This window comes from Mirounga angustirostris, unplaced genomic scaffold, assembly GCF_029215605.1.
Source record: "Mirounga angustirostris isolate CCGP_5_RB_7025 unplaced genomic scaffold, mMirAng1.0.hap1 SCAF_9, whole genome shotgun sequence".
NCBI classification, from domain to species: domain Eukaryota; kingdom Metazoa; phylum Chordata; class Mammalia; order Carnivora; family Phocidae; genus Mirounga; species Mirounga angustirostris.
This window is the reverse complement of record NW_026991717.1, coordinates 74438473-74466453: the sequence shown is the minus strand read 5'-3', so window position 1 is coordinate 74466453 and position 27981 is coordinate 74438473. Positions and strand designations below refer to the sequence as shown.

Genomic DNA, 27981 nt, shown 5'->3' with positions numbered 1-27981 from the left:
ACAGACTGGATATCTGGGGGAAGAAAGGAGTGTTCTCAATCTCAACATGTCCAACACCTGTCTTACTTCCAGTACTTCACCTCTCCCTGATACCACCGTTCACAAAGGTGCTCTAGCTGGAAAGCTCAGTCAGATCCTCATGCAGAGCCAGCTAAGCATACAATAAATGCATACTGAGTAAACTAATTAATATCTGTAAGTACAGAACACGACCTGGCATCATTGCCTGTCTTATCAGCATTCTTAGCTACAACCACAAAATCCATTCTGGCTAATTTAAGCAGAAAAGGCATTTATTAAACAGCATCATGTAGCTCACAGATTAAAAATGGGAGAGCTGGAGAAAGACTGGGGGCCAAGTTTCCAGGAAGAATGTTCAAGACCAAGACACAGAACTAGTCTGAAGAGCACATGGCGGCTGCCACCTCCAGTGCTAAGTCACCGATCTCGACCCGAACGGCTCTTGCAGCCAGCACCAGGGCTGTGTCAGGCGGGTGGCCTTGCCAACACTGCTGCTATTGCCACCGGGAAAACTGGGCACCACCCACGTGGAGCCTGTTTCCCTCGGCTGCTCACTGCTGAGGCCTCGGGCAGGTGGAGCCCCCTGGTGGAGCCTGGGTCACTCGCCTGAGTTGCTGCTGCAAGAGAGACTGTGGAGTGTGGCTTTTACCTTCAAAGTCGGATTTTCGTTTTTTTTTTTTTTTTTTTTTTTTTTAATGTTTTATTTATTCATGAAAGTCAGATAGAGAGAGGTAGAGGCAGAGGGAGAAGCAGGCTCCCCGCCTAGCAGGGAGCCCGATGCGGGACTCGATCCCAGAACCCTGGGATCATGACCTGAGCCGAAGGCAGACGCTTAACCATCTGAGCCACCCAGGCGTCCCAAAGTCGGATTTTCTATGATAGAAAAATGGGGATCTTAATGTGGAAAATTCTTCAAACATACAAAGTATTCAAGCTATACTGGGCAGCCATACACACGATGTGCATAGTTTCACTCACCTTGTGATTTTACTTAAGAATCAATTTAGGGGCGCTTGGTTGGTTAAGCATCTGCCTTCGGCTCAGGTCATGACTTTAGGGTCCGGGGATCGAGCCCCACTTTGTCGGTCGGGGTCCCCACTCAGTGGGAAGTCTGCTTGTCCCTCTGCCCCTCCCCCTCCTCCTGCTCGCTCTCTTTCTCTCTCATAAATAAATAAATAAAAAGAATTAATTCAGATCCCTATGAAGGAAAGGCACCAAGCAGACTGTCCAAAGTGAAAAAGCAATAGCCCCTGTCTTGAGACACACATTTCAGAAGCTGAGACCCCCTTAAAGAGGGTGGGACTCTTTTCCGCTGCAAATAAAGGCAGTCTCACAAGTGCTGGCTGCAACTACTACGTGATATTGCTTTAAATAAACGGCGAGCCAGGCCATTCGGCAAAAACATTCTCCTTTTCCAGGCTTCCCAAGCTGGCTGACAATTGCCTCCATTTAGTGGGTTCCACTTTTATCTTGGATTGGATAATCGTTTGTTTTCTTCTGCCTTCTTCAAATTGAACCATTTGGGAGTGCTGTGTATCATTCTGTCAGCTACCGCTGCTAGTTTGGGAATAAAATTTGCTCAGATGTTTTATACTCTAAGCCAGTGCTTCCAGTAGAGCACTCTGTGATGATCGAAACGGTCTATACTGGTGTTGTCTGCTCAGAAGCCACTAACCACAGGAGACTCCTGAAATTGGGCTAGTGCCCCAGTCGGACCGGATTTCTCATTTTATTTCATTTTAATTCCTCTAAATTGAAATTTGAATAGCCACATATGACTAGTAGCTAGCAAATTGGACAGCATAGGTATAAATCTTAAAGGTTCAAAAACTGACTTTAAATATTCAAAAAATTATCCTAGGCTCTTCAATCCCCAACATTCTTTCCTTTACTTCTCTTTGTGCAAAATACTGCTATCCCTCCTATCTAGGATTGGGTCATTTTCCTTTTTTAAAAATGTCATTGACCGTCTTGACACAGACTTACATAACTGTCTTCTTTATTGGAGTCTGTCAGAACTGGACACAATCCAAGTATATAAAATCAGGATGATCTTGACAACTGGGTAAAGGCCTCCCTGATCCATCCCAGTCTCCACCAGAATAAGAATTTAGTGATTAACAGTGAGGTGTGATTAAACAAGCAAATTTTAGGAAAGGATATATATATATATATATATATATATATATATATATATATATATGTTTTAACAATAGAAAGGCAGATAATGCATATCAATTACACATGTGTCTTTAAAGTCTAGTTACAGGCAAAATGGACAAAATACTATTACTGCAAATATGAGTCACTACAATTGTAGGATTAGCCAAGTGATCTTAATGAAAATAAATGGATAATTATGGAACCAAACTAATTACAATTTATGTTTAAAAAGAGATTGAAAACCACACTAGCGCAAGTCAACACTTTATCAGTATTGAAGCAACCGTCCTACGAAGTAACTATCACTCACACACATGCTCAGCAGGAACCTGCTACATTGCCAAACAATGCATAGCAACCTGACTTCCTACCAGAACACAGATATTTTATTTCGTTTAAAATGACGAAATTTGGGGTGCCTGGGTGGCTCAGTCGTTAAGCGTCTGCCTTCGGCTCAGGTCATGATCCCAGGGTCCTGGGATCGAGCCCCACATCGGGCTCCCTGCTCTGCGGGAAGCCTGCTTCTCCCTCTCCCACTCCCCCTGCTTGTGTTCCCTCTCTCGCTGTCTCTCTGTCAAAAAATAAATAAAATATTTAAAAATAAATAAATAAAATGACAAAATTTGGGGGTGCCTGGGGAGCTCAGTTGGTTGAGCATCCAACTCTTGGTTTTGGCTCAGGTCATGACCTCATAGAGATCACGTCAGATCAAGCCCTGTGTCAGGCTCTGTGCTCAGTGGAGAGTCTGCTTGAAGATTCTCTCCCTCTGCCCCTCCCCTCACTCCTGCATGTGCTCTCTCACTCAAATAAATCTTTAAAAATTTTAAAAAATAAAATTACAAAATGTTAGAACTCATTTGAGAGGACAGTTAAATTGAATACAAATATACCATCTTCATAAATTGTGCATCATTCACCTAGAAAAATTGAAGGAAGGGCATGCTTTGCTTTAGATTGGTTCACAGCCCAAACAAAGGACTCTCACAATTTGAGGATCCCTGCTCTAAAGAGGAACACCACTGAATTTACAGTCTTTGTTCTCTGACACTATGTTCCCCCATTTGGGTCATGGTCTCCAGAATTTAAATGGATAAACAAGCAGATGAGATATGTAAGTGAAAGATTTGTTTGACCCTCTGAAATCTAACTTCTTCTAGTCAACAATATGGACTACTTGTAGGCATTCACCCAGCAAGTCCTTCCAATGCTTGGAAATAGAGAAGAGTAAACCAATAAATTAATTTTAATGTGTCACATTATCTTTGTGAAAATCCTCAGAAAATTTTTGGTGACACATTCCTGATAGATTCCAAGATAAACTGTTCATATAGTACAAATACCTTTATACAAATAGATTGTAACCTAACATGATGTCTATATATAAAAATATGGATAGCCACATGTCCAGAGGGACCACTCCTTATACATTCACATGTAACATAACTTCCAGCTTTGGAAGTAGACACAAGCAAATCTTTTGCTCCTCTTCCATCTATGTTCAGATTCTACAACAGTAATCTCCAAACAGAGGTGCACATACCTCTGGAGACTCTGCAGTAATTCAATGGAATTTGGGAACAAGATATTAGAACACATGCTTATATGTATATGAAAAATAAGAAATAGATTAAGGTTACTAATATCATCCACACTAGAGCCCTCACTTGGCCTGCACGTTAGGTGGTCACATGGGTGCACATTGCAAGATGTCTCTAGAAGGAAGTGGGGAGCTCCTGATACTGAAGAATTGGTTATTGGCAACCTAGCCCAATCTCTGCTTCTAAAATCCTCCAATCAGTTGTAATTTACATGTGTTAAGTGGAATTAAAAGTTATTTTATCTTCATTAGTAGAATCTTAAGCACCAGAGTCTACTTGTTAAAAGCAGCCTCTAAAGCCAAAATGGCTAGTTTCAAATCCTGCCTGACTTTAAACATTTTTTCAACTTGTCTCTGCCATAGTTACCTCATCTGTAAAATGGGAATGAAACCTAACTCAGAATGTTGTTATGAGGTGAACTGAGGTAATATTTGCAAAGGGCTTAAAACAGTTCCTGTAAATGGTAAGCACCAAATGAATCTTTGGTAGATAAATATGTACTCAGGAGATGAGGAGTGTCCATGAAAATATTCTGTACTGCAGAATTCATTGCAGGTTCACTGGTTATCTTATGGCAAAACATTTCAAGCTCTTGTCAAACTTAAAGATGAATTATATAGTTTTCTTTTACAGAAAATATATGATCCAAATTTTCTGTTCTGTGATGTCAAGTGCCCATCAATAGTAAACCTCACACAGATATTAAAAGAAAACAAACCATCCTAAAACTGATATGCCCCATCAAGATAAAGGTGATATTTTATCATTGAGTAAGAAAGCAACTGTTTCTTTTTTAGTGCTATGGAAACGGTTCTGAAAACAGGGGTTTAGAAAAGTTTGTATCATTGTGTGACTGTGCAAAAATGATGTCATCCATTAACATTTTTATTTCTTCACACACACAAAAAAACCTTAGAAACAAATTTTCTAACCCCTTTTTAAAAATCTGGAGTTGCACTGGAGTTTGGAATTGTTTGAAAAATTATAAATGCAACGAATCCCATTTGTATTTTATATTTTTATTTATTTTTAAGTTGTATTTATTTCATCTTTGTCACATTCTTTTCAAATTTTACTTTTATGTTCATTTTATGCCATTATATAGTTCTTCCTAACTATAGGAAGAACATGTATACAATTTATAAATAAAAGCTATAGGATAAAAATATTTCTACTGATATGGGTGCATGATAAAGAAAAAAGACTACCATTTCATTCTCTAGAAATGGTTATTGTGACAGAAATTTGTATGATTGATCTTAATCCTCACAGTAGCTCTAAGAGATAGGTACTTACATTATTCCTATTTTACCGTATAGGAACATAAAATTAAACATTAAATAATTTCCTCAGAGCCATAGAGCATGCAAGTGATTAAATCAGGATTGGGAGGCACTTTGATCTGGCTCCAAGGGCATAATGATGACCATGCTGCATTGTCACTTTCCTAAATACAGAGCAGAGGGATTATGGTGATATTTTGCATGGCAAAATAACTTGAAAAGAATAATAGCAGAAAATTCAGATTGGTTAACTTAAAGAAAAGATACTTAACCATATTTTGGTTATACATGTATAAGCAGTCTTCAAATTTCAAATGGCTTTTGCTCTAAAGTTGGAAATACAGACTTTCTTGGAATGTAGAATGCATTTTCTTCTAGAAACAGGATTCAAGATAGTGGCTGAATTTCTGGACTATACAGAATCCCATTTTCTCATAATATGTCTGAATTATTAGACACTAGCAATGAAAAATAGAAGAAAACCAAACTTCTGCAATGTCAGCAATTAGACACACATACACACACACAGAGAACATTGCCACTTAAAAAAATATGTTCTAAAGGGCTGTGATAATGCATAAGGAAATTTGTGTGTGTTTTCAAAGGAACAGTTCCTCATTTTCATAGACTTCAGAAATTAATGTCCATTCTTCACATCACTTAATTTAACTTCAAAGTATATAAATTTGATTTTCTTGATAGAGGTGAATAGTGTTCTCTTATTTTTTTTTTTTAAGAATCTATTTATTTATTTGAGAGAGAGCATGAGAGAGCACAAGCAGGGGAGGGGCAGAAGGAAAGACAAGCAGACTTCCTGCTGAGCAGGGAGCCTGAGGTGGGGCTCGATCCCAAGACCCCAGGATCATGACTGGAACCCAAGGCAGACGCTTAACTGACTGAGCCACCCAGGTGCCCCATTGTGTTCTCTTATTTTTATCAGAATTGATTATGAGCTTCGCAATGACATCTGTATACCCATGAAAAAGCATTGTCTTCAGTAAAATTAGCTGGGGCATGCGATGGAGAAAAGATAGGAGCATGGCAAGTACTTATTCAAACCTAGTCCCTGTGGTTCTGCTAGATGCACATTGCGTCTCTATAACGTTGTTTAATGTTTTTGATAACATAGGCCCTCCTTCCCCCAAAGTTGCCAGAAGCTCAATTTGGCCCAGGACAGTTTGATTAATGGGTGGTAGTGAGTGGGATGGATGGACATCAGGTGTCATGATGGATGGATGTCATGTGTCATGATGGATGGATGTCAGGTATCTACTGCAAGAACAGCCTCAAGGTGGCTTTGAGAGCAGTGACTGACCAATGCCCAAATTATGAGTCCAGAGTTTTTAATTCAGGAAGCACTTAAGATGCAGCTTTATTCTTTATTCTTTTTGGCAATGAGTTAAATGAGTAACCTCCACTGAGAGAAGTATTTAATCATTCCTTGAAATCTTCCAGGATTCTCTAGCTCCAAGAGGAAGAACATTAGAATTGGGATAGTTTTTCAGAGACCAGGTCACTCTCCTCATCTTTAAGAGAAACATATTTATTTTCTGTCAGCTTCCCTAGATTGCTACACTTAGAAAGGCACTGGCAATGTCCTCTTTTTTCTTACACTTTTAAATTCATTGTCATTTAACTTCTTGGTCTTCATCTTCTCCAACCTTAAGAAAGGGCATTCATTGATATCACTTACCTCCTTGTTCTTGAAATTCTCATCTCCCACTTAACGCTTCTCACTCTCCTCCTACCTTTTAAAATGCTCCATTTCTGTCTTTCTCCACTTGCCACACTTCTAAATTTAAGTATCCCTTAACATTCTTCTTTCAGCTCTATGTTTTTACACCCTCCCACAGCATGTCACCCACACACAACTTGAACAATTACCACCATTGAATAACTCCCCAATGCATATTTCTTCATTCCCACATTTATACGTCTTGACCACTGAAGTCCCAGGACTCCATCAAAGCCTGATAGTAATTCAACTTGCCAAATCCAGTAGATTCTAGTTCCTCAATGATTTTCCCTTCCAATCTCTCTGTCCAATCCTATTGTCACCTCAGCAATTTGGAAGCAAACATTATTTCTATCCTGAGCTGTTGGATAGCAACCCAAATACTCTCCCTACTTCCAGTTTTCCTCTATGAATTCCTTTTGTTTGTGTTTTTTTGCCTTCTGCAAGCATATTCTGATATATAATGTCCTTGTTCAAATACACTTCATAGCCCTGAGAAGGACCTAGCCATGATGTGTTGAAAACCTGAGCTAATAAATGTGTGCTGTTTTAAGTTGCTATATTTGAGGTGGCTTGTTACACAGAAGTAGAAAACCAACATGGTAGCTTATCTACCCCAGAGTGAGCAAACCAAGAAATGAGGTAGCCATGATGCTTTTTTGTTGAAAAATTATGCAGCCTATTTATGAGAAGTCACTAAATCCCACCCACACAAGAAAAAAGAAATTAGGCTCCACCCCTTGAAGGGAAGAATATCAAAGAATTTGTGGATATATTTTAAAAACACCATATGACTGTAATAATTTTTTCTTATTTTTACTATTGCTAGATAATAACTTGCTTAATAAAAAAAAAGCAGGCAGTATTTTTACACACATTTTATAGATGAGGAAACTAAGCACAGAGAAATTAAGTAATTTGCCCAAGGTCACAGCTAGTAGTTGGTTGTGCTGGAGACCAGTTGCAAAATCTTAACTCCAGGGCCTAAGTTCCTAGTCACTCTGTTAATTTTAGCAATGCAGTTAAAAATATGCCTCATAATGAAATCCACGAACAAAATAATAAAATACTGGTCAATGAAAATAAAAATAAAATTTACTGAATTCATAATTAGTTCAATGACCATTTCTAGAGATAACCAATTAATGACTAATTCAAAGTCCACCTGAAAGGGAAATTACAGCAGTTTGTTTAAAATTATATCATCTACAATTTCCTCTAAAATATTTAGCCTTGAATATCAACATCAAAGGCATGCTTACCAAATTAATGAATGGCAAGAATTGTGGAGTCTTAAAAAGTATGTCATAAGAGAAACAACTGAACAATTAAAGGGCCCAGGAATATCTAATTTAGAAAGAAGATAAAAGGAGAACATATAACCTGACTTGAATACTGAAGACTTGATATGAAAAAAATTTTTTTTTATTTAGTGTTGTTTCAAAGGCAGAACTAAAATAAATAGGTAGAAATTGTGGGCAGGGGTACCTGGGTGGTTTAGTCAATTAAACCTCTGAACTCTTGATCTCAGCTCAGGTCTTGATCCAGGGTCGTGAGTTCAAGGCTGCGCGTGGAGCCTACTTAAAAAAAAAAAAAGGTGTCGGCCGACTTCCAATCAATACAAGAACTCTGACCATTTTAGTCACCTCACAGCAGTCCAGAGCTGTTGTAGGAGGTGGTAACTTCTGAGTCACCAGAGGAATTCCAAAAGCAGCTGAATGGCCACTTGTCAGATGCTGTAGTTAAGATCCATTTTAGTAGGGGCACCTGGATGGCAGACCGTTTAAGCGTCTGCTTTCGGCTCAGGTCATGATCCCGGTGTCCTGGGATTGAAGCCCCTGTAGGACTCCTTTCTTGGTGGGGAGTCTGCTTCTCCCTCTGCCCCTCACCCTGCTCATACTCTCTCTCTCACTCTCTCTCTCAAATAAATAAATGAAATCTTCAAACAAACAAACAAAAAAGATCCATTTAGCAGGTGAGAAGTTGGAAAAAAAAATTATTTCTAAATCATCTCCAAACTCAGTCCTCTCCTATGCATCCTTGACTCTTCCCTAAACTTCACTACCCTTGTTTGGCCTATTAAACTATGCCCTCCAGCCAAGCCAGCTACTGGCATTCCCCAGAACTACCTTGCATTTCTTGGCTCCATACTTTTCCCCATCATCTTCCCTTCACCTAGGCCAACTGTTAGCATCTTCTGTGATTGGCAAATCAGACCCATCCTTGAAGACCAAGTAAAAAGCTATCACATCCCTGATGCTGTCCCCAAGAATTAATCTAATTATCCTCTTCACTTCCTTAGCATTATGTTCAGCTCTCTTGTATGGCTTGACATTCTGTCTTGCATGAGACATTTTTTATAGCTCTCTTAATTCCCTATAAAATCGAAAGCTACTTGGAGGCAAGGACCATCTACTACTCATTCTCCACTCCTATTCAGTTTTAAGTATGACTACCTATCACTGCCCTGGTAATGAATGCTTATTAAATTGGATTGACACAGTTACTGCATGAAATCAATAGTGATATTGGGAGGATAATTTAAACACATTTTCTGATTAAATGTTACTTCTATAGTGGAGTGTTTGTGCCTCTCCTTCATAGACCCCACTAATTTTTTTTTCCTGCCTGATTTTTTTAAATTGTGGTAAAATACATGGTATTTACCACTGTAAGCATTTAAAAGTGCAGTGTACAATAGCATTTAGTACATTCACAGTATTATATAACCATCACCTCTAGGTAGTTCCAGAACTTTTTCATCATCCAAAAAGGAAACCCCATACCCATTTAACAGTCACTCCTCCTCCTCCCCTCCCCCCAGCCCCTGGCATCCACTAATCTGCTGTCTCTACCCTTAGTTCTTCGAAGCTCTGACACAAAGTCTTGAACTAAGTGGTTATTCAGTAAATATTTGTTGAACTTAATTTGAATAAAAAGGCACACCCAGAAAATATATACGCTACCAGAAGAAATAAACAGCAGGAGAGATCTATTTTTGAAAGTATAAATTATTTTTATAGGATGCTGTCTCTGAATATCACATTCTATAGAATAATGTTAATGATTTTGTCAAACAAGCAATTTGAAATATAATGTTCTATGTTAATGTTAAAACAAAACAATGTGCTAGAAAAACATACCAGAAATTAGTTGTATGAAAGTATTTTGGAAGAAGGTCTTTCAAAGTCTGATTTTGCGATGAGAACTTCCTAACTCCCTCCAAAATACATAGGAATGTTTAAGATGACAAAAAGACATCTTTGGAGTTGGTCTTTTTTCATTTTTAAGATTTTTATTTATTTATTTGAGAGGGAGAGAGAGCAGGAGTGGGGAGGGGGGCAGAGGGAGAGGGAGCAGACTCCCCACTGAGCAGGGAACTGGACATGGGGCTTAATTTCAGGCCCCTGAGATCATGACCTGAGCTGAAGGCAGACGCTTAACCGACTGAGCCACCCAGGCACCCTTAGGAGTTGGTCTTTAAGAGATATTAGGTTTTCCATATATTCTTCACTGCAATAGCTTTTTTTATAATATTCAAAATACTATCATGTTTTTATTTTGCCTTCTTAAACCATTTTAAAGGATTTCTTTTTGATGTGTTTGTGTGATTTCTGGGAGTTGGAGGATGCACAGGTGAGGTCCATGCCAGTTGTCACTTCCAAGCAACAATCCCACTGAAAATTCTGGCATTAGTTTGTAATCTCATCTATTAGTGGTTACAATAGACTGAGTTTGGCCCATGAAAATGTTCCTTTATCTCAATTTTTCTCTTCTTCCATGGTAGCAGGCTTACCTTTATAATTTTATGATATTTTTGTACTCCTGCTGCTGGAGAATCCACTGCTATATGCCTTAGTTTCTTCACCTAATAAATTAGTCACATAGATCTTATAACTTCTGAGAGGAACCGTGCATTTTTTTTGTTCAGTGCTAAGAGTTCACTGACTGAGGAGGGTTTTCCACAGCATAATGATGTGCAAATGACAATTTAAGTTAATTAAATTCAGTGACATTAAACTCACCATAAAAGTCCCAGTGTGTACAAAATGACTCATTTCCAACAAGCCCTATTTAATATCATGAAATTGTAAAGGTTATGATTTAGTTAGCTATTATTCCAAAGAATCTTGAGGCCATAATTAGAGTATTTTCTTTTCTGTAAAAGAAGACTACTTTGCTGTCATGATTATTTTTACTTATGCATTCAGGACATTTCTTAAGTCATGTTTTATTTCTTTACATGTCACAGGGAAAAAATGGAAAGAAGGAATTTCTCAAATTACCCAAAGTAGAAATAGAGTAAATAGTAGATACATAAAAGAAAACAGATGAGGGAGAAACATCTTTCAAAAAGCAGCACTGAGTGTTGACTGGAAGATATAGCAAAAGTCTTTTAGCTAGAGGCAATGTAAATGGGTACTGCCTTTCTGGGACTTTCCTTGACAAGGGTCTTAAACATGTACATGTCCTTTGTGTTAGCAATATCCCTTCTTGGAATTGATCCTAGGGAAATAATTTGAAAAGTGGGAAAAATATATGAACAAGAATGTTCATGCAAGTGTTATTTATAATGGATATTTTAAAAGAAAACTAACCTGCAAACAAAATAAACATCCAAAGATAGGGGACTAGTTAACAAGTTATAGAGCGTATATTTTATTAAATACTAGCCAGTCATTACAAATGATTATGTAGCTCTATATTATCTTCATGGAGAGAAGTTACAACATAATAGTGATAAAAGCAGTTTACAGAACAGTATGCACAGTATGAATCCATTGTAATTAAATATATATAAAAATACACACAGACACATAGGAAAGAAGTTTTGTAAAAATAAACAATGCAATTTTAACAAATGTTATCTCTAGGTGGTGCATTTATGTAGGGGTTTTTTTTTATCCTGTTTGTTTATATGAACTTTTGAATTTTGCTACAATGATCATGGATTTCTTACATAATTTGAATGCAGAAAATATAAGCAATTTTTCTGATTCTAAATTCTAATATGAATTACCTAAAACCACTGCAGTGTTCTTCTTTTTTTTTTTTAAGATTTTATTTATTTATTTGCGAGAGAGAATGAGAGACAGAGAGCACGAGAGGGAGGAGGGTCAGAGGGAGAAGCAGACTCCCCGCTGAGCAGGGAGCCCGATGCGGGACTCGATCCCGGGACTCCAGGATCATGACCTGAGCCGAAGGCAGTCGCCCAACCGACTGAGCCACCCAGGCGCCCCCACTGCAGTGTTCTAAAAGACTATATAAACTGCAAAAATAATGAAGGTGGATAGGTGGATAGGTGGATAGGTGGATGGATGGATGGATGGATGGATGGAGAATTGATCGCAAATAATAGCATTATTGCAGCTCTGCTATTACTCACACAAAACCACCTTATTTAAGAATGTTTGTACTGGAAAGTTCTCCTGCTAAAAATATTTTAAAATAAAATGGCTTTTTAATTTTGAATGACCTTTATTTTATTTTCAAATTCAATGTATTTTTATATAAGTTCTATTTTATAAAGATACATACAGTGAGCCCAATTTATTTCAAACTAAATGACATGGCTAAGTGATTTTGATGCTGTCCCTTTCAAGGCTTAGACTGGAAGATGATTAAGCTAGATAAGTAGCTTTTCTGTGCTTATGTTTATGCCATAATTCCTCTAAGTATATGTATTAGTCAGCTATTGCCACAATACTGCTGCATAACAAACTAGCCTAAAAGTTGATTGCTACAAGAACACACATTAAATGCTCATGGATCTGCAAGTGACTATGGCTCAGCAGATCAAGGCTAGTTTGGCTGGGAGGTTATGCCTCAGAAAGCAAGATGGCTGGACTTGGCTCTAGGCTTTGGATTGGGTTCGGGTCTCATCCATTGGTGCTTGTTTTGGGATTCGGGATAAAGTAGCAGCAGCTACCTGGGGCATGCTCTTCTCACGGCAGATCACTGGAGCATGAAAATCAAGCAAAATTATAGTATAGTATTCTACAGGATGAAAAATATCTGTCCACTTTATTGGACAACTTTAGAGCAAGTCTATCTCCAAAACAACCAAAATCAGTTGGAACATTCTCCAAAAACAGAAGCTGGTTTACGACAAAAGAGAAGCAAGTCATAGAAAAGTGTGCTTTTCCTCTTTGATCTGGGAGGTTCCTCTAGTAGATAAAAGGAGAAATGCAAGTTACACATGCTGTATTTAAGTCTCTTTGGGCAAAAATTAAGAGTCAAGGACATCACTAGAAAAATGCAATCATCCTTCCCTAAGAGCTCTCATCTCGGGCACCATGGCGCCTGCCATTATAAAACCCTTAAACATACCCTCACTTACTCTCTCCCATCTAGCCACCAGAGTTCTCCAACAGTCCCATATGCCCCTTTAATCCCCAGTGCTGCGTAGGTTATGTTGTGTCATCCATAACACAAATAGAAAGGATGACATATTTTCTTGAGACCTATCTGAATATGCCCGATGATACAGATAAGAGGAGGCAGAAAAGTCAGAATACAAGTGAGTAACATAGAGACCTATCCTGTCTCATGAGACATGCAGCATGGAAGGGACCTTGGACTAGTTCTGGTAAGCATAACAGAATTGTAGAGGATTATAGAAGGTAATCTGCATGAATTTGAATTCTTGCCAAGGAGAATTTGTGCTTGAGGTGAGACTACTATCTAACAGTGTAATTAAAGCCTTGAGGTGGAAAGCTGGGGGAAGTGAATAGAGTCCTGCCAATTTTGCTGAGACCAGTCCTTTTGGAGGCTCCTTCCTCTTTCTCTTTTCCTATACAAGAGCACCACAGGGTGATGATGCTCTGAGTCACTGTGAAGAAAATGAATTGTCAAGGTATTTAAGTGGAAGGTGGCGGTTTGTCCCCATCCTACCCCTGTGGGCCCCAAACTGGAAAGATATTAGCTCCTGTCCAAACCATCTCACTTCCTTTCTTTAGTTCCTGAATATAATATCGGAATATAAAAGGAAAAAAAAGGACTATCTTGTTCAGATACTTCCTGTCATCTTTGCCTCAGTGTATATCTGCCAAATTAAGACCAGCATTTGCCTGAGTAAGGTAGTTTGGGGTTTTTTTGTTTAAGTTTTTAGGAAAGGGACACTGTGGGCAAAATTCTATAAATAAACTTAAGGGAAGAAATAGATAATTTGTTATATAGGTCATGCAAAAACTCATATGAAGCAAACCATACATTCAATGTGGTGTTTATAAGGCAGGGACTTTGTGCACTTAGCAGCTGTGCTGTTAGTGGGGAGGGCTAGCCAGGTTTTAAAACTCTTGAAGGTTTAATCCTAGCCTGGAGATAAGAGAGTTATCTGGTTAATATTTAAGTTGACAATAAATAGAGAGATGCAAAAAAAAAAATGATTAACAAAGAGTTTGGGGATCAAAATGGGGTAAATACATCATATGAACTATCCCGCTGTAATTAAGTCAACAAAAATAATCCGATGTTAACTAGGTTTTCATTATTAAATAAAGCTTAACCATTATAAAAAGTGATATACTTCTTTTTTAAAATTTTTTATTGCTATGTTAATCACCATACATTACATCATTAGTTTTTGATATAGTGTTCCATGATTCATTGTTTGTGCACAACACCCAGTGCTCCATGCAGAATGTGTACGTATCTTTATAAAATAGAACTTATATAAAAATACATTGAATTTGAAAATAAAATAAATGTCATTCAAAATTAAAAAGCCATTTTATTTTAAAATATTTTTAGCAGGAGAACTTTCCAGTACAAACATTCTTAAATAAGGTGGTTTTGTGTAAGTAATTGCAGAGCTGCAATAATGCTATTATTTGCGATCAATTCTCCATCCATCCATCCATCCATCCATCCATCCATCCATCCATCCACCTATCCACCTATCCACCTTCATTATTTTTGCAGTTTATATAGTCTTTTAGAACACTGCAGTGGTTTTAGGTAATTCATATTAGAATTTAGAATCAGAAAAATTGCTTATATTTTCTGCATTCAATACCCATCACCAGGCTAACGCATCCTCCCACCCCCCTCCCCTCTAGAACCCTCAGTTTGTTTTTCAGAGTCCATCAAAAGTGATATACTTCTAAGACTGCCACCTGAATAAGACAACTATTTCTTACCCATTGGGGCACACCATCTTGCCTGACCTCTCAGCAGTATTCAACACAGTTGATCACACCTTCCTTCTTAAAATACTATTTTCTTTGTTCCAGAATTACCCAACAAATCTCCAGCCTGGAAGTCACCTGTGATAGCTCTTCCTCCTCAAGATCTCTTAATGCTGTAGCTCCTTGGGAGTGAAAATGGGCTTTTCCCCCCTTGACATTCTACGCTCCTTCTATACACCAGCATCAAATATCATCTGAACACCAATGGCTCCCAAATATCTAATTTCCAACCAGATCTATTTTCTGATCTATTTTTCCAAACCTGTACACTATCTATTTGACTATTCCACTTGGTTCTCTGACAAGATCTCAATCTCATGTCCAAAATGGATTTGTTAGTTTTCTTTCCTAAATTTTCAACTATATGAAATATGCAAGTGACATCGCCATTTACCCAGCGGTTTAAGGAAGCAAATAAGGACTGTAGTTAGTTTCCATCCTTACTCCCAATCTGTTAGTAAACTTCATTTTTCTCACCTCCAGCACATAGTTTAATCTGTCACCTTTTCCTCATCTTCCCAGTTGTAACTCTTATCTAAGCCACTTTCATCTCTCTCACCCAGACTGTTACAATGGTCTCCAAAGTGTTTTCCTTTCCTCTACTCTTGATTTATTTCCACCCATTCCCCACATAGTGCAAAGTGATCTTAAAATATAAGCACGTCCCTGACACCCCTCCACTTGAGGAACTACAATGGGATTAATAAAATAAATCCTGAAGGCATTGCATGAACCTATTCCTCAGGGCACACCATTCGCCTCTCACGAATTATGCTCCAATCACTCTGGTCCTTCTTCCACTTCAGTGATGGTATCAAACCCTCTCCCCACATCTGGGTTTCTGCTCCTCTGTTCCTGCTGTTTCCACCTAGAACACTCTCCCCCAGACTTCCCTCACTAACTCTGGTTCGTCCTTTACTTCCCCAGAGTTTCCTTGACAAATATCCTTTACCCCAAACCAGCTTAGGTTCCCTTATTATATACTAACCTCTTACTTCATGTTATGAATCACAGTTTCTAACTATATATAAATTTGTTTAATATCTTGTTCCTGCATCAGACTCTGAGGTCACTATGTCAGGAATCATATTTGTCATTTTCAAACTTCTGCATCACCAGTGTCTAGAATAGTGCTGGGCATATGATTAGTTTCAATAAAACTTACACAATTTCATGGATTAAATTTTTTAAAAATGAAGTTGGTTTCATAAACAGTCTCCAGGTAGTTATCCCATTTATTGTTTATAAAAGGTACACAATATTTCATCAAATATGACTAAATTATTATTAAGCATGACCAGATTCATGTGATTAATTAATTAAATAGGACCAAATAAATTATTAAATTATGACCAGATTATTAAATATGACCATATTAATAAATATGACCAAACCATTTCCTGTTTGCTGAGAAATATTACCCATTTTTGCTATTACAATTAATGTTGCTATGATAGAGCTGTTTCCTTAAAAGAAATTCACAGAGGTGGAAACCATAGGGCTATAGTTTCTGAATATTCCCCCCCACAGGATCATCAATTTTTCTTGGAAAACATTATAACACATGACAGTACCCCCAAAATGACTGATTTTGAATAATGTAGTCATAGTTTTTAATGCTTATCAAAGAAAACATACCTACTCTATATGAACTCCAGTCCTACAACAAAGTCTCCCCATGAGGATCATATACTCATTTTATGAGTCACAACAGTATTGACACTAGTAAAGTCTAATTTCTTATAAGTCCTAGGAACATTTCTTGTTATATTTTATGTGTGGTAAAATTATAATGACACCAGGATGTTTCTCAGGAAGACATATTTATTCTGAATATGACATCATAAATCTCATCTAGAGTCAAGGCTTTTAATTGACTCAGCTATCAATTAAGTAATAAAATGACTTGTTCTTTGAACTTGTAACTTGCAACTAGAAACTCATTGCCTTTATCCAAGGATGAATTATGAAAACTTGAATTAGAAACATGAAATATTTTTCAGTAAGATTTCTAAAAAAAAAAAAAAAGAATCTGAAAAAGGATTTTCAAAAATACCTTTTTTCTTTAGAAAAAAATGAATATATTATCAAGTGGGAATAGACATAGGACAGAAAGTGGGCAAAGAGGTAGTCCGTTCAGAGCCCACAGCATCCTTAAAGCCAGGGATCAAGGCTCTAGCAAACAGAATTGTGATTTTATTCTAGAAAGAGGTCTGTTTTGGACCAGGTCTAAATGAGGAGTGCTGTGATGGGGTGGGTCTGAATCTGATCTGGTCCAGTTAGCTTCTGGACAACTGGGACATTTCCGTGTCCGGTGTATTGGGGCTCTTTAAAGATGAACGTAACATGGTTCCCGGGTTCCTGTTTCAAGCAGGCTCAAGCCCATCCCTGGGGCTGCACTCAATTTTTCAGAGGCAATTACTTCATGAACGTAGCTGTTTCTTTCTTCTCTCCCTTCCCTTGTTTCAATAAATAAATAGGCATTTCCCCCCAGGGCCCACCATGCTAGACACTCTAGAGGATATAAAGAAGATTCGGGCAAGTCTCAAGCCTCGAACAGGATGGATTAGACCTGTGCAAAGATACTTGCATGGTGTAAACAGACTGCAGTAAGACACAGGTTAGCGAGTTCAAAGATGCCTCTGGCAGTTGATGAAGATTTCCAGAGGAGGCATTGCAGACAGCTCAACAAAGAAAGACAGGGTAGGATTTAGGTACACAGAGATGAGGCCTGGCGATTGGAGGAAGAAAGGGCATCTGGGCCAAAGGAAATGCATTTCACCTTTAAAGTGCTTTTTGTTTTTTCCCCGTCTTTCTTGGCTGGGTGGCCCCGGACGGTGCATCTGAAACTTTAATGTACGAACGAATTACCTGGCAGTCTTGTTAAAAGGCAGATTCTGATTCGCCAGGTCTGGGGTGAGCAGGAATCTGCATTTCTTGTAAGCTCCCAAGTAATGCTGAAGCTGCTGGTCTGAGAAGGGCGGTCGTGCTTGTTTGTTTAAGATTTATTTATTTATTTTAGATAGAGAGCGAGCGACAGCAGGAGGGGCAGAGGGAGAGGGAGAGAGAATCTCAAGCAGACCCCACACTGGGGCTCAATCTCATGACCCTGAGATCAGGGCCTGCACAGAAACCAAGAGTCTGACGCCCAACGGACTGCGCCACGCAAGCGCCCTGGGAAATGCAGCTAAAGTTCTGGGCCCACGTTCCTACAATGAGGCAGCAGCAGCTGACTTCATAGGGCCGCCTGGAGCTGAGCAGGTCCTTTGGGCCTAAAGAGCTTCTGGGGACAGAGTAGCAGGAGCTTCTTTCCCTGTGGCTATCTTGGGAGGGCGATGGGACCAGAACATACAGAAGAGAAGGAGCTGCTGTGTGTCACAGAGGAGCCCCCTCCAGCTCAGATATGAATGGATTGCATCATTCTCTCCTCTAAACTAGCAGCACAGAAGCTGGGGGAGAGAGAGCAGCTCCATGTGGTCACTGACTTGCTTGTGTTCTGGCAGAATAAAGGACTCTCTGTTAGCTCAAAGCCTAGCCGCTTTGCTGGATCTTGGCGGAGACAGTCACTTTAAACCAAAAACAGGTCTTTCGAAAACATTGCTGAAATAAAGGAAGGAGTCATTAGGATGGTTCAGTCTAACAGACTCCGAACTTAATACAACAAACCCAAGTTTGAGTTAAGGGGGAGTTCCTGCTGCAGGATTGTGTGTGTATATACACACCATCTTAGTGTATATATATATATTTTTCTGCTGAATACTACTCTTCAAGACTTTTAATTCATGCAAGTCAAGAGAAAAGAGAAGAAGAGTCATACTTGGCTATTTGTGATAGAAATTCAGAACTAGTCACTGTTTAGATTTATCTGTATAATGTCTTACTAAATCGAGTCCTAAGTTCATAAATACAAATGCTGAAATCTTTAAAGTATTAATCTATCCCCTCCCCCCTGCCTTTTCTTTGGAAATATAGTAATAGGTGAAAACACACTAGGATATCTGGACAAGAGAAGGTAAACCAATTTTAAAGCATTTTCTATGTATGTTAAATTGTTTTTTGTGAAAACAGGAATGCTATACTGCATCTGGGGAGATAAAATATGATTGCTTGTAGCAGAGGCCGTGCTTCTAAGAAACAGCTCAGACTGGAAACTCAAAACACATTCTGGGTTTCCCCCGCCCATTTTTCTTGCAGTTACCAAGATGCGTGGTCAGGAGATGAAAGCAGTATTTATTCAGCACTTGCTGTGGGTCAGGTACTGTGCCATGTACATTACACATGTGTGCCCTTTTAATCCTCCAATGAATACCATACATAGATGGTAATATGAGACAAGAAATCTGGTATCTAGAGAAGTTGTAGACTTTGCCCAAGGTTATATAGCAAGGAGGAGATGAAACAGGTTCAAACCCAAATCTGTCTAAAACCAAGCCCTTGCCCTTTCTACCATGGCATGCTGCTGAACATCAGATTGTTTTATGTTTCTTGCTGAGGACAGTTTGCTTCCTCATGGCAGATGTTCTTATTAGATGTTAAGTTACATCTAAAGTCCATGGGGTTAGTGACTGGTTAAACTTAAAGACCTCTAAGATCCCTCCCAAACGTTCACCTTCCCTCCCACTGCTGTGCCTTTGCACATGCTGTTTTTAAATTCTGCTTGAAATTCTCTTTGCTTTTTTTTTTCCTTACTAATTACTTCATATTTCTCCTGCAGACCTCAGTTTGGGCATTATTTCTTCAAGAAAGTCTTCCTTTCCTTTGTCCACTATTTCTTTTTCTTTTTTATTGTGCTTTACTTTACTGTGCTCCACAAGTAATGTGTTTTCTTACAAACTGAAGGTTTGGGGAAATAGCAAGAGAACTAGAATTAGAAGTGGAGCCTGAAGATGTGACTGAATTGCTACAATCTCATGATCAAACTTTAATGGATGAGGAGTTGCTTCCTCTGGATGAGCAAAGAAAGTGGTTTCTTGAGCTGGAATCTACTCCTGGTGAAGATGTTCCTTGCATGATGCCACCCTCTGGATCAATTAATTGCTACTTTGCACATTTCATCAATCAGGCATTGGGCAGCTGTCATTGTAGCCCCTCCTACAGCTGCTGCACAAATATCCCTTCCGTGGCTGGGCAGTCATAACCTAGCCCATATTCTACAGAGTCTGGATGATCGTCATCTCCTTCCTGGCTGAGCTTCTGGAGATGCTGCAGATAGGCATCAGCGTGGAAGGTGGTCATCTCCTCCACGGAGGCTACTTTGGGCTTATGTAGTCTCATTTGCTTATGCAGTGCATATGCATCAATCAAAGAATGTACCCTCGGGCCAGGGACATGCTGGCATACTTGGGACTGTAGATGTCAACGGGGCAGCGACTGCCCACTGTCCACTGGGTCCTCCGTTTTCCAATTCAATCTGTTCTGGAGCCACGGTCTGGATTCAGCTTTTTTCAGACTCAACCCCGGCTCTGGTTCCTGTTCCTCTCCTCACTATTTCCATTATATACTTTTAATAGCCCATACCTTTGATTGTGAAAATTATCACAGATGCAATTTTATCCTTATACAGGTGTTCAGAATAGCAGATTCTTTCTTTTTAGAGGTCAGCTATTTGTCTCCTGTCCCCGATGATGCACCTGAATGGAGACAGCTGGTAACTGTTTGTTGATGGGCTTCTGAGTTAGGCATTGGATGAGGGAAATTGAAGATTTTTAAGACTCATTCCCTGCACTCAAGGAACTAACAATCTGATTGGAAACACATGGCTAATATATATTGATTAGTAAATTAGGGACAGAATGTGTACCATGGCAACTCAGTCAAAAAAGGAGGACTTCAATTATAAACCAGCTAGAATCCTGAACGAGTAAAACCATACACCAATACAAATTGTGTGCATAACAGAATAGGGTCCCTAGCATAAGCACCCAAAGCCCATTTCAATGCTGTGGGTCTCCCAGATCCCACCATATCATGTCACTAGAAGTGACAGGTTTCACTCCCAATTGATACATACATGCAACAGCCACAGACATAGCCCTAGCCTGGGGGTGATTCTGTTATTGCCAGGGTAACCATTAGGAATAGCAAAATAATACTGCCAATATTCCAGGCCAAGAAAAATGGCAGTGTCACATGGATCAACCTAAGAGTTGAGACTTCTTGAATTTCTTACCTGAAAACACATCATCAGAACAAAGAAACTGAAAAGCTGTTAGCTACATTGTGTAGAATTAAAAAAAAAAATACAGACTTTACTAGTCTTGAAGACATTGATTGATGATGCTAAAAGTGATGGGCTGTTAAAAATAGTTACAATGCACAATTTCCTAGATCAAGCTGTCTTTGTCCATATCAGTTCATTCCATTTGTTATGTAGACAGCCCTTCCTTTTACAGCCCCAGGCAACCTAGGGCATCTAAATCTGTGGGTGTTTTAGGTTGAGGTTGACACTAGGCATTATAGGTTTCAGGAGAACTCTAGGGGAACGCAGTTTTTTTTCTTGTACCACTTAATGCTCAGAAGCAGGGTTTTGCCATGTGATCTGGTGTCCTTATGACCACGAGTATACTTGTGCCACAAGAGAAAACTGCTTTAATGATTCCCTTTTCTATTCCAGAATATAATTGTAATTTAAAAGTCTGTAATTTGGCACTTAGATGACCTATAAGGCATTCTTCAGTTTTACGGTTTCACGATTAGACATCAAGAGAAAAAAAAACCCTAACTATTCTTGCTCTCGTGTGTGGGATATTTCTGTAACCAGATGCAAAAAACTGGTAACAATGCTTCTTAGAAAGGGAAACTTTCTCTTTACTGAGACTTTTGGACTGAGCTTCTTTTTAATATGTATTATTTACTACCAATAATAAAAATTATTTAAAAAACAAACACAATTAAAATTTAAGTAGACAAAGCATTTTACTTGGAAAAGAACATGTTTATATCCTGTTTATATCCTTTAGAAACGTTTATATCCTGTTCTTGTTCTTCACAATTTTATCATTATTGTGATTTTTTAGAAAAAATTCTTAGAGGGGTGTCTGAGTGGCTCAGTCAGTTAAGCGTCTGCCTTTGGCTCAGGTCATGATCCCAGGACCCTGGGATTGAGCCCCGAATCGGGCTCCCTGCTCAGCGGGAAGCCTACTTCTCCCTCTCCTCCCCACTTGTACTCTCTCACTGTCTCTCCTTCTCTCTCTCTCTCTCAAATAAATAAATAAAATCTTAAAAAAAAAAAAGAAAGAAAGAATTCTTAGGGTCTGTGGGAGGTAAACAGAGATTTGGATGATATAAATTGCTATATATTCTGCAAATATTTGTAACTACCTATTATGTGATAGGTCCAGGGCTAGGTACTTCCTCCTTTCCATAACTTCTGGAAGGCTTCTTGTGTAAACACCCAAGCATTCTTTTTCTTTGAGAGTTCTGCATGCATAAAATGCTTCCCATAGACAAGTGGTGGTTTGTTCTCCATGAATGTAGCAACCAAGGAACTCACCTGCTGTGACAGTGATCCAGGGCACGGGGTAAGTCCCAGGTGTCTCACTGAGGCAAAGACTGGACTGATGACCTGCAGGTGAGACAGAGGGAGCCGTGCAGAGGCTGGGAGTCATTTTGAGTGACTGGCAGTAGGAACAAGTACAGAGATATCTTAATTCACAAAATTGTCCAATTACCCAAAAGCTGATTCCAAAGATTTGTCAACAGAATCCCGCACACAGTAAAAGGGCTTGTTAAATCAAAGAAGCTTCCTGCTTAAGACAACTTTTGTAAAGCCGTAGAACTTCTTTGTTTACATTCTATTTCATATAGATATGTAGGTAAGAACAATGCTTTATATTTGCTTAAACTCTCAGTTTTCAAAGCCCTTAGGCAGACCTATTTGTCTGAATCCTCACAAAACCGCTATGAGAATCGTCAGACAATTTCACATATGAGGAAAAGGCAGCTTCGAGGTGGAGCCTCTTGCCCATGGAAACCCAGGTTTAGACCAGGACCTGGGAGTCCCACCTGTAGGCACTCAGAAAGCCCCACCACACGCCTCTCCAATTACAAGCAGAGTACATGTGACTTTGTTAGGGAAATGCGTCTGATTTTCATAAGACCGCAACGGTGAAGGTGCCCTAGGTATCCCCATTTCTCCCATTCTTCCCCTCCAAACCACCTTCTGGGGTCTGTAGCAGCCCATCTTCCTAGAGCTGGGTCCGGATTATGTCACTCTCTTCCCCCAGCATCTTTGCTAGCAACTGAATGAAGTTCAGGCTCCAAAAATTGGCAGTCAAGTGCTCTGCCCCAGCCTCCATCCATTGCTCCAACCCCCTTTCCCATTTCAGTATGCTATTTCTTGCCCCTTACACTCTAAGCAGGTGTACTACCACATAGTACCCCAGCAGGGCACAGGCTAGGGTGAGGTGTGCCACAAAACTTAAGGGGATGTCAAGGAACTCAGAAACCATTATAAATATTTTGATGCAATATTTTAAAAATTAATGCAAAAAGTGCATGATGAAAAATATCAAAATTTAAAATAAAGACAGGGTCCAGTAGGTTTTTCCTTTTTCTTCAGACTCCAAAATGCCTCTGCAGGGCACTGTTAACTGATCCTGCAGTGACTTCCCCCTTGGATACTTTTATTAATGATGTTTCCCAAAAGTTAGTTCTCATTACCCCTTTCCACACCAGTAATTTCTATTCTCGAATGCCCCAGCACCTATCCCTAGCCCTCTTCTGTCTGGAAAATCCATTTCCCTTAGTAACTGGTAGGACTTTGATGGCCATCTGAATCATCTTGGATCCTTTCCAGTGCCTTCCTAAACCACAGTGGGCACTCAGCACCTCTTTGCTTAAAAAATGCAGAAATCACAATCCTCAAATTAGCTCTCTGTGGGGCCGAGCAGAGAAGGAACCCAGGTATATTTTGTTTGCTCCAGTGTTGTTAAAAACCTGTACTTGTTATCAAGATGTAAAAATCAGGATGTTTTCCATGAGAAAAAAAAAAAAAACGAACTTTCTGTCATTCCTTGAAAAATCAGAAAATCTAGCAAAGGTAGGCCTGAATTCTTCCATGACAGCACTGGGCGTTTAGAACAGTGTGCCTTTAGAGCCCTCTCCACCGCTCCGCGTCCTAGCTGGCTCACTTATTTGCATTACCTGCCAGGCCCCGTTAGCGCTTTGGGTTAGCAACCCCAGGCTTGAGTGCACTGGATAAAACCCATGTGCTTGATCCACTCGTTCTCTGTTAGAATAAATACTTCCTTGTCCTTTCAAACAGTCTTGCAGAGAGACTCACAGGAGCAGCTTACCTTTCCAGCCCACAAACTTCTCACGACCCGTGAAACTTGCATTGCCCTCCGCACACGATTCCCCCCCCCCACCCCCACGGTGCTTGGCTCCAGGGCCCCCTCCCAGGCACTGGCCCGTCCCTCCCTCCCCCGCCCCACGTCCCGCGGTCCGGAGCCCGGGGCGGGTCCCCGGCTCCCAGCCGCAGCTCTCTGCCCCGGGCCAGGGCGCTCGGGCTCGCCCCCGGCAGCACTGGGCATGCTCAGAGGCGGCCGCGGGGGCAGGTTTGCTTCGCAGGCGCTCGCACTCGGCGGCGGGCGGGCGCGCGGCTGCAGCTGGAGCTCCAGCGCCCGGAGTTGGAGTTGCCGGGAGTTTCCCCCCCCCCGACCCCTCCCTCTGGGCGCGCGGCAGCGGGAGTCGGCGCGGGAGCCGCGAGCGGCGGCGAGCCAGCGCCCGGGCGGGCCGAGCCTTGTCCGGAGCTCGGAGCCCCGCGCGGGACAGCCCCCGGGGAGGAGCCTCGCCGGCTGGGACGCGTGCCGCGCACTGGCACTGCCCGGGCACCAGCCGGGCTGCACGGTAGGGCCGGGGCGTGGGGCGCCGGGCGGGCGAGGCAGAGGCCAGGCCGGGGTTGGGGGTGGGGGGAGATGCGGCTGCAGCAGCCGCGGCGGTCAGGGCGCCCCGCGCTCGGTCCGATGCGGGTGGCCGGGGCAGCGATCCCGTTGCGGGGCCAGAGGAGTAGGCAGGCGCCCAGAGATACGCGTTCAAGTTGGCGGGCGGCGGGAGAGGGGGCTGCGCGCCCAGGCGCAGCTGCTTTGTGCGCGCAGTGAGGGACTCGGTCCCTGGTTCTCCCCAGACCTGGGACCCGGTGTGCGGGAAGGGTTGGGCAAGCCGCGGAGCGGAGCAGTTTCCTCCGAGAAAGTTGAGGATGGAGCCCTTCTTTCCGCACTGTCCCCGCGGTAGGATGAGTCCCGAGGGTGCCGCCCCGAGGTCCCAGTGTGGAGGAGCCGAGTGGGTCGCTGCGCCCCTGGGCTGAGTTCCTCACCCCTGGCTGAAATCCGCGAATCACCAGATCTTCGCTTCCGTGGCGTCTTCTAGGAAAATCATTCCTGCCAAAACTGAGGTAGGCTGTCCGGGCGGCACGGCTCCCTACCTTCAGGGCGTGTAGCTGGGCGCTGCCCCCTCCCCAACCTCCGACGTGGTCAAGGGCGCGGGGTTTCGAGTTAGCGCGAGTAGCGCGGGTCGGAATCGAGCCCCACGCACATGGGGCAACATGTCTGGGGTAGGCGAATGGTACAGTTTCTCCTCCAGCCTTTCCTCAGGTTTACAGCACCCCGCCAACCCCATCCTGTTCTTCGCAGAGGACAGGACTTGAAGGGAAGGACCAGGTGGAGAGTTTGAGTTGACATTCTGCTCCTTAGGAGAGGGTGCCTGGATTGTATCTACCTTGGGCTCTGGCCCCAGGACTTCATAACGAATCCTCTCTTTTATTATTCTTCCTCAGACACTGGGTGGGAAAGAATAGGGCCAGTGGGTCCACCAGAATGTCCGCCTCACCCCTCGGGCTCCTAACATCGCGTTGCAGGCTACCCCAGGACCCTGGAACTGGCATTGTGCAGATTGCCGGGGTGTGGAGGACGCTGCTGGTTTCTTCTAGCTCCACTTTTTTCACTTCTTGTTTTGAGTTTTGGGGTTTTGCCTGCACACAAGTCAGAGCTGCGCTGTCATAACCCTGCGGGGGGGAGGGGGGGAGGCGGCTAGTGGTGGTGGAGGAGCTTCAGCCAGGCAGTGAGCCGCTGTTCGCCTCAGAGGCTGCTAGTGGGAATTGGTCCAGAAATGATTATGCAGGCTAGAAATATGCCTCTCTTTCTCTCCTTTTTTTTTTCTTTTTTGGCTGAACACCTTGGCTGTTGGGTTTGTGTGTTAAGTTCTTAAAGGGGCACCTACACACTGCTCCAGTGCCATGCTTTAGGGGCTCACCATTTCTGCTGTATGTTTCTATTTTGCTTTTTCCTTGGGGTTAATCTGCTTTGGGGCAGATTTCCAGCTGTGGAAATCACATGGCGTGGGTACACAGGTTCTAGAGTCAGACCTGAGGTCAAGTTTTAGCTTGATAGCTGACAGACAAGTAGCCACTCTGAACTTCAGTTTCCTCTTCTATCAAATGGGGACGCTAGGGGCCTTATCTCCTTTCATTGCAGGATTGTTTGAGACTTGGGTGAGATAATAGAAATGAAGGTTCTAAGAAAACTTGAAAGCACCGTTCAGGTCTTATTGTGGCTGTGCTCTTTACTCAGTTTTTCTGAATTAATGAATTCTTTTAATTATACCAAGACACCTAACTCTTCTCCCCTCTACCCACTCCTCACCAAGAGGCTTAGTTAGTTGCTCAGGTCTTTGGAAATAGCTGTGTATCTTTTTTTTTTTCTTTTCCTAAAATCCACCTCTCTTGATTTTAAGGATTGAGGCTCGAGCTCTCATATTTATCTGAGGGAAGAAGCATGATGTAGATTAGGAGAGCTCCAGGGTTGCCTTACCAATGTTCAGAGTCCTGGGCCCCAGAATTGGCATGTCAGCTAGACCCCTGTGAAGACACCTAAGGCTGATGAGTCAGCAGACCCTGGGCTGGAGCTCTGACTTGGTCTCCAACAGTGACCTTGAACTAAGGACTCAACCCCTCATCAGTCTGAGATTAAGAGCCAATAGTCACCAGAGACAAGAATGGGTGGGATTTCCTCTCACTCAGCTAGTAAAGGTTTTATCGGGCTCCTGAGCCTCCCTGGTGCTGCATCTTCCCTAATCCTAGGGCAGGGATTCTCAAGCGTGAGCATCAGAGTCAACTGGAGGGCTTGTTAGAACAAAGATTGCTGGCCTGCGCTGGCAGAGTCTCTGATTCTTTAGGTCTAGGGTGGAGGTAGGGGGGCCCAAGAATTTGTATCTCTAACTAGTTCCAGGTGATGCCAGTGCTGCTAAGTCCAGGGACCATGCCAATAAAATCACTGACTTACGGCAGGGAGGGCTGTGTGTGAGAGAGAGAAAGAGGTGAGGTTTGTTCTGAAATGCAATTATTTTAATACTTCAGGTAAGACAGGGTGTTTTGGAACTTACCTAAAACACTATATTTCCAGTACCTGTGTCCACTTACCATTGTCCAGTTTTGTAGTTCTGATTGCTCTTCAAATGAATGCATTTTACCCACACAGAAATCACACACTGTAAAATCTTCAGTCCCTGGTTACTAGGTGACTCCTGAGTAGACTGAGATTGGTGACCCCAATATTTATAAATCCAACAACTACCCTCTTCCTTTCTTTGGGGATCTCAGACATTTGTGTGGAGGGGATGCATAAAGTTAGGGCAGCTTGAACCTTAAGATTGGAGAGCAGGTCGAATAAGCAAGTGTTAAAAAAAAAAAAAAAAACCCTGGCAATGTGGTGCCTTCTCTGAATGAACGGCTTACCCAGACCTGGCGGGGTGGGGGAAGGTGAAGTATACTCTATGACAGATGTTCTGTGGTGGTCAGACCTGGCAGAGGCCTTCCCTTCCTCTGTCGAATGGTGGTGTCGTCCGTGACTGAGATCCTCTCTCACTCTGAGGGGGAGGAAGGCTGACTTTCAGGACAGCCGTGCAGTATCAGCCTCTCGGTATCATTTCGCTGATAATCAAGCACTGTTTGGCACAACCCAATCTTAAGCTCTTCTCCTTGTCCCCCAAGCTAGCGT

General features: G+C 41.5%; 1 protein-coding gene, 1 long non-coding RNA gene and 1 pseudogene across 3 annotated transcripts in view; 1 reads left to right on the top strand and 2 right to left on the bottom strand.

Annotated features, from left to right (window-relative positions):
• Positions 1-24349, bottom strand: part of LOC135361603 (uncharacterized) — an 89488-nt gene extending 65139 nt beyond the window's left edge. The window contains exons 1-2 of the long non-coding RNA XR_010405132.1: positions 24286-24349; positions 22482-22553 (exon numbers count right to left, since the gene is read on the bottom strand). This is a non-coding gene — a long non-coding RNA (uncharacterized LOC135361603). The remainder of the gene's footprint in view (positions 1-22481; positions 22554-24285) is intronic.
• LOC123862159 (histone deacetylase 8-like) lies at positions 19398-21170 on the bottom strand (annotated as a pseudogene).
• A 178-nt stretch (positions 24350-24527) lies between the features above and the next one.
• Positions 24528-27981, top strand: part of STXBP6 (syntaxin binding protein 6) — a 252077-nt gene continuing 248623 nt past the window's right edge. Inside the window, exons 1-2 of one of the 2 annotated variants that reach the window (XM_045900637.3) lie at positions 24723-24838; positions 25223-25382. The gene's annotated coding sequence lies outside the window, so the exon portion shown is untranslated. Of the gene's footprint in view, positions 24839-25222; positions 25383-27981 lie in introns of both variants that reach the window. The other variant, XM_045900638.3, reaches the window with a different exon arrangement.